Source organism: Sus scrofa, chromosome 11 (assembly GCF_054392235.1).
Source record: "Sus scrofa isolate SSC_HxYL_T2T_F1_AM1 chromosome 11, Sscrofa_HxYL_maternal_Yorkshire_Landrace_v2.0, whole genome shotgun sequence".
In the NCBI taxonomy this organism is placed as follows: Eukaryota; Metazoa; Chordata; class Mammalia; order Artiodactyla; family Suidae; genus Sus; species Sus scrofa.
In genome coordinates this window covers 18,695,241-18,709,176 of record NC_139393.1, presented here as the reverse complement: position 1 = coordinate 18,709,176, position 13,936 = coordinate 18,695,241, and the positions used below count along the sequence as shown (strand labels likewise).

The 13,936-nt window shown below is 42.3% G+C and overlaps 1 protein-coding gene across 40 annotated transcripts in view; it reads right to left on the bottom strand.

Moving 5' to 3' along the window:
• RCBTB1 (RCC1 and BTB domain containing protein 1) overlaps positions 1-13,936 on the bottom strand; it is an 83,140-nt gene that overhangs the window by 48,792 nt on the left and 20,412 nt on the right. For 4 of the 40 annotated variants that reach the window (XR_014819379.1, XR_014819381.1, XM_021065310.2 and 1 more), the window contains exon 1: positions 2,362-2,704. The exons of the other annotated variants lie outside the window; for them this stretch is intronic. The gene's annotated coding sequence lies outside the window, so the exon portion shown is untranslated. Of the gene's footprint in view, positions 1-2,361; positions 2,705-13,936 lie in introns of those variants that run through there. 40 annotated transcript variants of the gene reach the window in all.

The following is a 13,936-nucleotide window of genomic DNA, read 5'->3' as shown; positions in this document are numbered from 1 at the left end:
GGCCTGGGAACTTCTGCATGCCATGGGCACAGCCAAAAAAAAGAAAAAAGCAAAGAAAATCATCCTGTATTAGCACAGGTAAGACCTACTTCAGTTCTTTTCAGTGGTTCTCCAGAACATTCCATACATCAATTTAACAATTTACCTGTTTCTACTGAGAGACATTTAAGTAACTTCCAGTCTGTGGTTAATATGAATACTGAAACTATTGTTTGCATACATTACTGTATATACATACATTTTTTAAAATACATGCTTCTAAGATAAATTCCTAAAAATGGAATTGCGGGGTCAAAGTTGAATAGCTATTTCAAATGTCCTCTACTGAAATGAAGTACTACCAATATATAAAAGAACCATCAAGGGACAGCAGCAACCTTGCTGAACAGTATATTATCTCAGTGTCTCGGTTCTGTTTAAACTTGAGTTTTTCTGGAGTTCCTGTTGTGGCTCAGTGGAATTGAAACTGACTAGGGGCCATGAGGATGCAGGTTCGATCCCTGGCCTTGCTCAGTGGGTTAAGGATCCAGCATTGCCATGAGCTGTGGTGTACGTTCACCAGACACGTCTAGGATCTGGTGTGGCTGTGGTGTAGGCTGGCGGCTACAGCTCCGATTCAACCCCTAGCCTGGGAATCTCCATATGCTGCAGGTGTGGCCCTAAATACACACATACACATACAAATTAAACTTCAATTTTTCTTACAATGAGCGAGGTAGGGCATAATTTTTTTTTTAATAATCACAATCATAGCAATAACAACTAATACTTCCAAGCACTGTTCCAAGTATTTTACATTTACTACTTCATTTAATCCTTACTTTACAGAGGGGGAGATGGAGGCAAAGAGATTTTAAGCGTTTGCTCAAACTAGTAAGCGGCAGATTCAGGACCTGAAGCCATGCCGTCCGAGGCCAGCATGTGCGCCCTGCACCTCTCAGTCTCGTAATGATTTAATGATTAAGAGCCCAGGTGTCACCCTTTTACATAAAGTCCATATCTTTCCTTCGGGACTGTCGCTCTTTTCTGTATTCTTGACTTATAAGTGTTCTTTGGATGGTAAAAAGATTGTCCTAAATACTTTCACAAGTCAAAAATAAAATGGTGTACCTTGTGCCTCTTATAAAACAGGGGGAAAAAAAACCACAAAAGGTGAACCAGTGCATATATAAATTTCGAGAAAATCCAGATATCTATTTTGTTACAACAGGAACCATATTAAAGTCTTCAAAATTTTAACATTTTATGTAATATGTGATTACATTTTAAATTGGGGGGAAAATAATTAAATGAGCCGAAAGTATGATTCACCACCTTTAAAATTACAAAAGGGATATTCACTCAAAGACATAACAATTTCCTGACAGTTGTATAATTATTCTGAAGTTATTAATCAGCTTACAGGTAACTCTGCCCTAAGGGTTTGGTACTCTGCTGAAAAATAAAGCTAACTTGCATAATAATGGCTTACACTATATGAACTGAGCTTACCCACTGCCAAATTACCTGAAGCTTTATTTTACAAGCTATTTCTCCAATACTTGTAACTTGAGAGTCAATATGAAAAACAAGTCATATATCTTCCATGTCTATACCTCTCATAAAAGCAGAAGCATCACCAACAGCCTTGGCCTGGTGGAAAGGACTGGGAGTCCTGAGGCCTGAGTTTTGGTTCCAGGTTTACTTGTAATGAATCAGAGGGATGTGCCGCTAATCTTCCTGAGCCTGGGTTTCCAAAAAAGCTGTTCTGTAAAACTCTACACTCTTATGTTTAAGATATAAGGACAAAGCTATGGGGAATTTCTGAATATAGGAGAATAAAGGCAGTAATGTTAGCCAAGCAAATAATTAACTCCTGGCAACATAATCCAGCAAAGCAAATACAGAGCAGGAAGTGAGAAGCTAACAAGAATCAAGAACCTGTTTTAGGAGTTCCTGTTGTGGCTCAGCAGTAACAAACCCGACTAGCATCCAAGAGGATGTGGGATGGACCCCTGGCCTCTCTCAGTGGGTCAAGGATCCAGCATTGCCGTGAGTGGTGGTATAGGCCACAGATGCAGCTTGGATCTGGCGTTGCTGTGGCTGTGGTGTAGGCCAGCAGCTACAGTTTCAATTCGACCACTAGCCTGGGAACTTCCATATGGCACAGGTGTGGCCCTAAAAAGCAAAAAAACAAAACAAATAAAAACCAAAGGCAAGAGGATTTAATAAATCTCACATTAAAAAAAAAGAAAAAAAGAGAAAAAAAAGAAACTGCTTTATTGGTGATAGTGTTAGGTAGGTGGTAGCTTCACATACATTAATTCATTTAATCTTCACGCTCGCAAGGAAGCGAACCATAACCCACGCTTCCACTCTTACCAGATAAGGAAAGAGACGCAAAGGTGAAATGACTTCCCAAGGTCACACAGAGCAGTAAGTGGCACAGTCCAGATTCAACCACCACCCTGCGGATTCTTCTTACAGAGACCATTGGTCCCGGCCCTGCAATGGCTGAGCTTCTCCAACACTACTTCCTTCTGCCTGTCTTGTCTCAAAAACATACAGCAGCATCTGTTTTTAAAATGCTTCAAGTATTTAAAAAATTCATCTCAAAATTTAAAAAAAAAAAAAAAGCATTCCTCAATATGCCTGTCTCGATTTACCTGCCTGAACCTTGAGATTGTCAGGGATTCCTTCATTCTCCCAACACCCAGCGGGAGGCGGGCCCTGGACACCAAAGACGACCTTTATCCTCAGGAAGTTCACAAGGGCTCGTGGCAGGAGGTTTACCCTTGGGCTATGGACTGAAGCCCAGGGAGTGTCTTTGTTACACTAGACAAACCAGGCAGCTGACGACATGAACAGGGCATCCTGAGAATTCAGACAAGGTTCTTGGGAGTTACCAGAACCTGGATGTGCTCCACGCTGCCCATGGTGACAGATCAGTCCTGAGCTTGGGCATATGGCATATTTTTACTAAGGTAGCACAATGCAAATGTAAATACCACCAAAATGGTCTAATTAACTCAAAATGACCGCCAACATCATTATAGTCCGAGATTACTGTGGTGACTCCATTTTCCTAGGGGCAGTGGTACTTCTGCTGGTATTAAGAAAATCATACTAAGTATCCTAATTCTATCAGCTCCACAGACTTAACGTTCAGCTCTCTATCACAAAATTATGAAGTACATATACTACTAATCCAAAAAGCTAAAGCAGATATAATCACTAAACATTAACTAGCATTTAATCTTTTTTTTTTTTTTTTGTCTTTTTAGGGCCACGCCTGTGGCAATATGGAGGTTCCCAGGCTAGGGGTCTAATCAGAGCTACAGTTGCCAGCTTACATCATAGCCACAGCAACCCCAGATCGAGCAGCGTCTGCAACCTACACCACAGCTCACGGCAACGCCAGATCCTTAACCCACTAAGCAAGGCCAGGGATCGAACCCTCAACCTCATGGTTTCTAGTCGGATTTGTTTCCGCTATGCCATGCCAGGAACTCCAGCATTTAATCTTTTATAAAACCTCTATCAGACTTGAGAATCGTGGGGCTAACAATATGGGGGAAATACAAGGTTCTATCACAGGAAGAGTGGTATTAAGGCAGTCTACTAAATTTGCCCAAACATGAAGTAGATCTATTAACAGTTTTGACCTTGTATGGATTTCACCTTAAAGGAATAAAAGTAAATTTAAATCAGCACTGAAATCATCACTCCAGACCAAAAATAAATAAATATATAAATACATAAATAAATCATCACACCGGGGGTTGCAAAAAAAATTCAGATGCTTTGAATAGGAACATGTGAGGTTATTCTAGCAATGTACTGAGAAGGCATTACTAAGAGACAAGACTCTCCAAAGGGTCCCCTCAACCTAGGCCATCCTGGACAGGCACGCACCTTGGTAGGTAGTAAGCGCTGATTAACCATGTGTCATAGGATAATCCACTGCTTTTCCTTCCCCATTACTGAGCATCCCAAGGGAAAATGCTAATAAAAAGCTAAACTATGTGCTTATTCCCAAGCAAAAAACAAAAAACAAAAACAAGCCAATAACCCACAAAAAGCAAAAGTACTCTGTAAGTCTCAGGCAGACATATGTACAATACATACCATGTGATTACAATTTTTAAAGTATAATATATACAGAAAAAGGATATATACACACCAAAATGTATTTCTCTAGAGATTAGAGGTGATTTATTTTGTTTAAATTTACCCCAAATTTCTGTAACACACACTTTGTAATCAAAAAATAAATAAGCATTTTCAATGAAAATAAATAGTTATTTTAATTATGTTTACCCCTAAGCTGATAAAAGTTCTATGAGGTATTTTCGCCTTAAATTCACAGCCTATGGTGGGAGACTGTTTGATGCAAATCTGTAAAATGAATTATTAATATAAACTTAAATGGAGAAGGTGTGAATGTAAAATGATACAGCTAATATGGAAAACATACGCAAGTTCCTCAGGAAAATAAACATAGACATTATAAAATAAATAAAATAAACATAGACAAATAAAAATAAACATTCTATGCAACTACCAACTCCACTTCCAGTATATACCCAAATATTTGAGAGCAGGGACGTAGATGGTTGTACACCAATGCTCAAAACAACATTATTCACAACAGACAAAAGATGGAAAACCCAAAGATCTATCAACAGATGGATGGATAAACAAAATGTGGTGTCTCATGCATCCATATGTTCACTGCAACACTATTCACAATAGCCAAGACATGAAAACATCCTAAATGTCCATCGACAGATAAATGCATTAAGAAGCTGTGGTATATACACACAATGGAATATTACTCAGCCATAAAAAAAAAAAACACAAAATAACGCCATTTGCAGCAACATGGATAGAACTACAGACTCTCATAAAAAGTGAAGTCAGTCAGAAAGAGAAAGATAAATACCATATATCACTTATATCTGGAATCTAATATATGGCACAAATGAACCTTTCTACAGAAAAGAAACTCATGGACATGGAGAACAGACTTGTGGTTGCCGAGGGGGAGAGGGAGGGAGTGAGATAGAGGGGAGCTTGGGGTTAACAGATGTAGACTACTGCCTTTGGAATAGATTAGCAATGAGCTCCTGCTGTACAGCACTGGGAACTATATCTAATCACTTATGATGGAGCATGATAATGTGAGAAGAAGAATGTGTGTGTGTGTGTGTGTGTGAGAGAGAGAGAGAGAGAGACTGGGTCACCTTGCTGGACAGTAGAAAATTGAAAGAACACTGTAAACCAGCTATGACGGAAAAAACAAAAATCATTAAAAAAATAAGTTATTGTTGAGCAATAAATGAATCTATCTGAAAGTTTTTGGCTATTTGACCCCCAACAGCAACGACAACAAAATGTGGTGTTTACCTATAATGGAATGAAGTAGGTATTGAAATGAAATACTGCCACATAGGAAAACAGAGATGAACATGTAATACATGCTAAGGGAAATATGCTGGACACAAAAGAATAAATACTGTATGAGTTCACTTACATGAGGTACCTGCAATCAAATTCACAGAGACAGAAAGTAGAATGAGGTTGTCAGGGCTTGTGAGGGATGGGTATGGGGAGTTATTATTTAATGGGTACAGAATTTCAGTTGGGATGACAAGAAAGTTCCGGAAATGGAGAGTGGTGAAAGTGGCATAACAATGTGAATGGAGTTAATGTCGTTAAACTATATACTCAGAAATGGTTAAAATGGCAACTTTTGCTATGTTTATTTTATCATAATTAAAAAATAAAATAATAATCCCATGGGGTTTTTACCAAGCCTGTATTAATAGACTCAAAGATGTATTTTTAAAAATTAAATGGGAGTTCTCGTCATGGAGCAGTGGAAATGAATCCGACTAGGAACCATGAGGTTGCAGGTTCGACCTCTGGCCTCACTCAGTGGGTTAAGGATCTGGCATTGCCGTGAGCTGTGGTATAGGTGGCAGATGTGGCTTGGATCTGATATTGCTGTGCTGTGGTGTAGGCCAGCAGCTGTAGCTCCGATTGGACCCCTAGCCAGGGAACCTCCATATGCCATGAGTGTGGCCCTAAAAAGCAAAAAAAAAAAAAAAAAAAAAAAATTAAATGTAGGAGTTCCCATCGTGGCTCAGTGGTTAACAAATCCGACTAGGAATCATGAGGTTTCGGGTTCGATCCCTGGCCTTGCTCAGTGGGTTAAGGATCTGGCGTTGCCGTGAGCTGTGGTGCGGGTCACAGACTCGGCTCGGATCCTGTATTGCTGTGGCTCTGGCGTAGGCTGGTGGTTATAGCTCTGATTAGACCCCTAGCCTGGGAACCTCCATATGCTGCAGGAGCGGCTCAAGTAAAGGTAAAAAGACAAAAAATTAATTAAATGTAGAAGGGTTTCAGACCTAAAAAATAATTTGGGAAAAGTGTAAACATAATCATTAATTCTGTCTTGAGAAGGAAAGTTCAGATTAGGGCGATTCTGAATGGAACATTTCTAAAAGAAATATAACCTTCTTAGAACTTTCCAGCACATACATCAATTCAAACTAGACCAAACTAATTGCTATGATAAACAGGTCCTTCCAGAGCTTGATTGATAAATCATAAAAATGAATTATTATCAGCATGTCAGTTGTATTAGTTACTTGTGAAATTCAGTAAGATATTTTGCAACATTATTTTTATCCTTTTTTTTTTTTTTTGGTCTTTTCTAGGGCCGCAACCATGGCATATGGAGGTTCCCAGGCTAGGCGTCTAATCGGAGCTGTAGCCTCCAGCCTACACCAGAGCCACAGCAACTCAGGATCCAAGCCGCATCTTCGACTTACACCACAGCTCACAGCAACACCAGATCCTTAACCCACTGAGCGAGGCCAGGGATCAAACCTGCAACCTCATGGTTCCTAGTCGGATTCGTTAACCACTGAACCATGATGGGAATGCCCTCATTTTTTCATTTTTTTAAGATTTGTTGAAGTACAGTTGATCTACAGAGTTGTAATAAATTTCTGCTGCATTACCCATCATTATTATTATCATTATTATTTTGCTTTTTAGGGCCACACCTGCGAAACATGGAAACTCCCAAGCTAGAGGTTGAATTGGAGCTGTACCTGCTGGCCTACACCACAGCAATGTGAGATCCAAGCCACATCTGCCATCTACACCACAGCTCATGGCAACGCTGGATCCCCAACCCACTGAGCAAGGCCAGGGATCGAACCCGCATCCTCATGGATACTAGTTGGATTCATTTCCGCTGCGCCACAACAGGAACTCCTGTGTATTATCCATTATTTTATATAGGAAATACTTTCTCATAAATAGTATGGATGTGTTCAGACTGAATTACCACTGGTCTTGCATTAATTGGTAAATCAATGATTTGGGGGTTTGGGGGAAGGTTGTTTTGTTTTTTTGCTGTTTGAAGATAAAAGCAAGGATAGAAGAATAGAAAAGAGAAATGCAGAGATTGGAAAAGAGTTTAACACCCTCGAGGATAATATGCCAACCCACTTGGATCTCCAGAGTCTCTCTCTTTTTTTTTTTTCGTCTTTTTGTCTTTTTAGAGCTGCACTTGTGGCATATGAAGGGTCCCAGGCTAGGGGTCCCATTGGAGCTGTAGCTGCCGGCCTATACCACAGCCACAGCAACTCAGGATCCAAGCTGCTTCTGTGACCTACACCACAGCTCACAGCAACACCAGATCCTTAACCCACTGAGCGAGGCCAGGGATCGAACCCACATCCTCATGGATGCTAGTCGGGTTTGTTAACCGCTGTGCCACAACGGGAACTCCTCCATAGTTTGTTTTGCACAAAAGTACATCCTACATTCCCAACGACCGACTCTGTGTCCATCAGTATTACAGATCTATGCGCCATCCCCTGGGATGGCTTTTCCTAGCAAATGGCACTGTCCCTGGGAGAGCCAATGGCATGGGGAAGAAAAGGTTATTTCACTTTACACCCTGAAAGGAAATTCAGTCAAGAGGACAAAAACAGACCTTCCAATTTTAGAAATCCACATTTAGAACTGGAAGACTGAAGGAGTAAGGTAGCAACCAATCTTTTGATCCCTCTAAGAGCATGTTTATTTCCCCTTCCCCTAAGAACCAAGAATTAAGGGAGGGTGTGGGGAGGGCTTTGTTTTAATGATCTAGCAAAAACATACTTGAATGTTTTTAGAGTTTTAAAGAAACAGGAAACAAAATAATACAGGAAAACTTGTTTTTGATGAAATCATGGCCTAAACACTAAACAATACCAGAAATTTAGAGCTGCCTTATAAGCCAGCATGTGGCTTCCACAAAGCCCTCAAGCCCCAAATTCTAAGCAGACAGACTTGGCGCAAAGGAGACGGATGTCACCAATGGGACTTCCCAACTCTTCTGCTGACCTAAAAGCTTGCTAAGGAAAAAGAGGTCAAAACAGAATGAGCAACCCTGAAGAACTGGTGAGCACCAAGATTCTGCCTCCTCTGCTGGTGTCATCCAAGGGGCATGAAGTGAGTTTGTATCATTTTTATCACGGAAGCTGATATCCTCACAGGAAACAGGAAGGACTCTGAATGTTGGAACAATCCATTTACGACAGCCTAGACATGCCTCAGCACATAAGCCATAGCCACATTTAGACTATCCGAAACAGCAACGGCAAGTATGAAAAATGACATTAATTTTTTTTTTTCTTTTTTGGCCACCCGGCAGTATATGGAGTTCCTGGGCCAGGGATCAGCTCTGAGGCGCAGCTGCAACCTAGACCATAGCTGGGGCAACGGTGGATCCTTCAATCCACTGTGCGGGGCTGGGGATCAAACCTGCACCGCCCCAGCAACCCGAGCCACTGCAGTCGGATTCTTAACCCACTGTACCACTGCAGGAACTCCAGAAAACTGTGACATGAAATCCCAGAAATCAAATTCTCAGTATTCTAGCAAATTACAAAATGTAAGTGTTTCCTTAGAAAAGATCATGCAGGTTTCCTGCAGGAACATGTGTTTTTTTTCATAGACTTCTTTTTCATGAGTGGAAGTTCCCATCTGAACACAAAGGATTTAAAGGTGTGGCCATCCTTCCCTGCTTTAGAGTACCTTATATTTCAACTCTATGAAAACTTTCAAATAGAGGAGGTCTACGGTTTGGGGTAAACCCCCACATTTTAGGACACAAATTTACAACTTATGTCACATATCTACACTACAGCAAAAACAAGTCAAAAAAATCTCTCAAGTTACAGAAGAACCACATGTCACTATTATCATCAATTTCTTCCATACTTATTCTGATGGGCTTTTTGAGACTGAGCAGACGCAACGACTCTGATTTCGACACCAAATGTGTGCCCCAAGTCCAGACAAACCTCTAAGAGAATCAGCCTCAAGGTTTTTTTACAATAAAAATACGCTTCTAAACCATTTCACCCATTCTCTGGTCTAAGTATGCAAAGAAGCAAAGTTTCAGAGGTTTGCTGAGACACTGCTGCTGTTACTACCCCAACTGTTAGAACAGCTGTCATCCACTCCTCTTTTCTGTAGTATTGCCAAACTGCAAGAATGAAAGGGAAACAGACAATGCCCTGAATACATGACCAATTCCACAAAGACTAAGGGACTCTCAGAATGGAGCATTCTCCAAAGCGGCTTATGCCACCCTCCATAAAGACAGCTGGAGAGGCGACAAGGTAATCCTCCTACCTTCATCTCAAGACAGCACGACTGCTGTCCTAGAATTTCACAACACTCACTGTGATTGCCCTCTGCCTCCTCAGTTGTGTTCAAATTCATCACTCATTTAAGAGGACAACTGTGACTTCCAAAGACCAACAGATTCCTTGACCTGAAGCACAGCGTGCAATAATGGCCTGGGGAGAGAATTCTTTAGCCCCCTCATCCAAGAGGCAGCTTTCATTTCCTTGCACAGAAGCTTTAGGCGATTCTAGGACATTGGGGATCTGACAGCTCATTGTAAGTGAAGAAATAATTCTACTGAAGCCTGTATTCAGGTTAGCAACGCAAACAAGCCAAGCAGCAATAGCATGAGCAACAACAAAAAATAATACTCAGGGTTGTGAAGCTGATTATGTTGCTTTTACAAGACATTTCTATTTTCAAAAGGAAACCAGAATAGAAACCTCCATGATTACAAATAATTTTCTTCTATCGTTTTGTGCCTTGTAGCACCAAACATAAGACTTTGCAAAACTGATCACAAAGACAGGTCAACAGTTAAAGAAACAGAACACATTAATAGTTCATTTTATTTTTCTAATGAGTCCAAAGCTGGAATGGAAGGGCCCAAGTTCAAATCGATTTACAGTGTCAGGAACCCCTCCCTCAGGGATATCTCTAAAGTGATTTCACCTACTAGTCTCTGCTGCATGAAAAGTATCACCTGTACCCTGTTATGGCCTAAAGCCAGTCTAAAATTCCAGCAATGGACAGGCAGAACCACACTACAGTCACTCAGTAATTGTTTACTGAAGGTCCTCTAGGTAAACACTGAATCAATAGCACCCTCTCCCCTCCCCCAGCAGGACAGCTATGGGATCAGGAGGGTCCTGGCACATAAACAGATGCTCACCACAGTGCGGCCATGTGCCGACAGGGAAGTTCAGGTGCTATGGGATCATCAGAATTGGGAGGTGTCGGGAGTTTCCGTTGTGGTGCAGTGGAAACGAATCCGACTGGGAACCATGAGGTTGTGGATTCAATCCCTGGCCACACTCAGCAGGTTAAGGATCCGGTGTTGCCGTGAGCTGTGGTGTAGGTCACAGACATGGCTCAGATCCTGGTTGCTGTGGCTCTGGCATAGGCCAGAGGCTGTAGCTCCAATTCGACCTCTAGTCTGGGAACCTTCATATGCCACAGCCCTAAAAAGACAAAAAAAAAAAAAAAAAAAAGAATTGGGAGGCGTGAGGCGTCAACTACCTGAAGAGAAGGCAGGCACCTGGAACAGTGAACACATATGCCAGATGAAAGTCTGGTGGAGGAGCTGAGAGAAATTTAGCAGGCTAAAGGCAAAAAGCTTAGTCTTTATCTAAAGAGCAACACGTAACCAGGGAAGGATCTTAAGCACGGAAGTGGCACAATCAGGTGTACATCTATGAAAGACACTGGCTGAACGTAGAGATTAGATGGAGTGGGAGTTCCCGTTGTGGCTCAGTGGTAAATGAATCCTACTAGGAACCATGAGGTTGCGGGTTCGGTCCCTGCCCTTGCTCAGTGGGTTGAGGATCCGGCGTTGCCGTGAGCTGTGGTGTAGGCTGCAGACGTGGCTTGGATCCCACGTTGCTGTGGCTGTGGTGTAGGCTGGTGGCTACAGCTCCGATTCGACCCCTAGCCTGGGAACCTCCATATGCCATGGGAGCGGCCCAAGAAATGGCAAAAAAGACAGAAAAAAAAAAAAAAGATTAGATGGGGTGATGGATTAGATGGGGGTGAGGGAAGAGGAAATACTCAGAGACTAAGGTGGTACTAGTAATTGGGAGAGAGAGAATGGAAGCCTATGCCAGGGAAACGGAGGTGGAGAAAACCACCAGAGACAGACTCAAAAGCATTCTGTAACTGACCATCTGGGAGGAGGGAGCTGGATAAGGGGAAGGCAAAGCCAAGGATCATACGCAGATGCTCAGCTTAGGCAAGTGAATGAAGCACAACCCACCCAGAGAACACAGTGCACGTCACGGGGAGGTGAGGAATTCTACTCTGGACAATCTACACTTAGCTACCTGTGGGATATCAAAGTGGGTATGTCCAAGAGATAGATTTATCAATTTGAAGATCAAGAAAGAGATCTAGAGGTTCCCATTGTGGCTCAGTGGTAAAGAACCCGACTAGCATCCATGAGGACCCAGGTTCCATCCCTGGCCTCGCTCAGTGGGTTAAGGATCCCATGTTGCCGTGAGCTGTGGTGTAGACTGCAGATGCAGCTTAGATCTTCAGCAGCTATGGCTGTGTCTGTGGCTCGCAGCTGCAGATCCGATTAGACCCCTAACCCGGGAACTTCCCTATGCTGTGGGTGCAGCCCTAAAAAGACCAAAAAAAAAAAAAAAAAAAAAAGAGAGAGAGAGAGAGAGAGAGATCTAAATTGGAGATTTGGAAATCTGGCATGAGCTCACTCAGGAAAGTGTGCAGTAAGAAGAGAAGATCTTGGACAGAACTCAAAGGAAGTCCAACAACAAAGGCACAAGGAGTACTTCCTAAGAGACTGAAGGAACAGGCAGACTAGGAAGAAAACCAGGAGACCGCAGCCTGAAGACAGGAGCATCACACAAAGGTGCTAGTGTCAGTGCTGAATGCAGCTGAGAGGCCACACAAGGTAAGGACTGAGAAGTGCCCATTGTATTTAGCAAAAATTATTGGTGACCTTAAGAAGCTTCAGAGAGTCTGTGGGTGAACAAGGCCAGGCTGCAGCAGGTGGAGGAGCACGTGAAAGGTGAAAAGAAAGAAACGATGAATACGAAGAACATCTTCAAGAAACCTGCCTACAAACAAAAAAGGACCTCCTGTTGTGGCTCAGCGGTTAGCACACCTGACCGGCATCCATGAGGACTCAGATTCAATCCCTGGCCTCGCTAAGTGAGTCAAGGATCCGGTGCCGTGGTGCACGTCACAGACGCAGCTCGGATCCCATGCTGCTGTGGCTGTGGTGTAGGCAGGCGGCTACAGCTCCGATTGGACTGACCCCCAGCCTGGGAACCTCCACACGCCATAGGTGCGGCCCTAAAAAGGAAAAAAAAAGAAAAGAAAAAAGAAAGAAACTTGCCTATGAAGGAGAAAGGAGAGGACGATAGTAATTGTAAAACAGACTGCAGCTGAAGGACATATTTGGGGTGATTTTTTAAAACATGTTAGAGACTTGAAAATGTTTAAATGTTAATGGGAAGGAGCCAGCAGAGAGGAAAAGGAAGACTTTCTGCTGAGAGTAAGAGGGAAGGAGCAAAAGACAGTAGAGTGAAGAAATAAAGTCCTGTAATACATGAGAAATAAGAGTCTACGTAAGATTCACTCTCTCCGACTCTTGAGATCAAAGCGCTTCTAAGACACATGTTCACAGTAGCCGATCTTACCTCTGTACTATCGGGACTTACAACTGAAATCATGGTGCTAAATTCATCAAATGACAAATTGCAAGTAACACTAAACATCTGCCACCTCAATAATGGGCAATGCCTTTAAAACACGTGAGATGATCATATCATATCATCAGATGTGAAGACTGATAATAATCATGGATACAAATAAACAATTACAGCAGAAGAAAATGATTTTTGACTTGGGCAGTTACCTAATAGAATACGAGATATGGCTACAATCTTTGGTTAAACTAATTCAATAGGTACATCCCTATGTAATAAGAAGTAATGTAGAGGCTTAGCTTTAAAGTATGCCACTGCATATGCTGACCACAATCGTGTGCTCAGGGATTACTTCTTGGGAATGATTCATGTGCAAACCAGATTTACACCAAGGGTTTTATCACATGAGGTGCTACATTGTTGTTTCAGTTCAATTTTGCTGAGTAACATGCTATCCCAAAACTCAGTGGCTTGAAACAACAGCAATTTGTTATTCTCTTAACTCTGTGTTTTGACTGGGCCCACCTGGCTTCACAGGTACCGGGAGCTTGACTGGGGCTGAAACAGGCCTCGGTCATGCACCTGGGCCACTCGATGTGGCCTCTCTTTCTCCACCTAGTCTAGCCCAGGCTTCTGTACATGCGTATTGGCCTCCCCCAGGGTGAATGCTAAAGCTGCCAGGCCTCTTGAGGACTGTGCCCAGAACTGACACACATCACTTCCACCACATTATACTGGTTAAAGCAAGTCACAAGGCCAGCCTAGATTCTAATTGTGCAGAAACAGACTCCATCTTTTGATGGGAGGAGCTGCTGGCAGTCATCTTTGGAAACACTCTACCAAGCTGTAAATAACATGACTAGATGTTT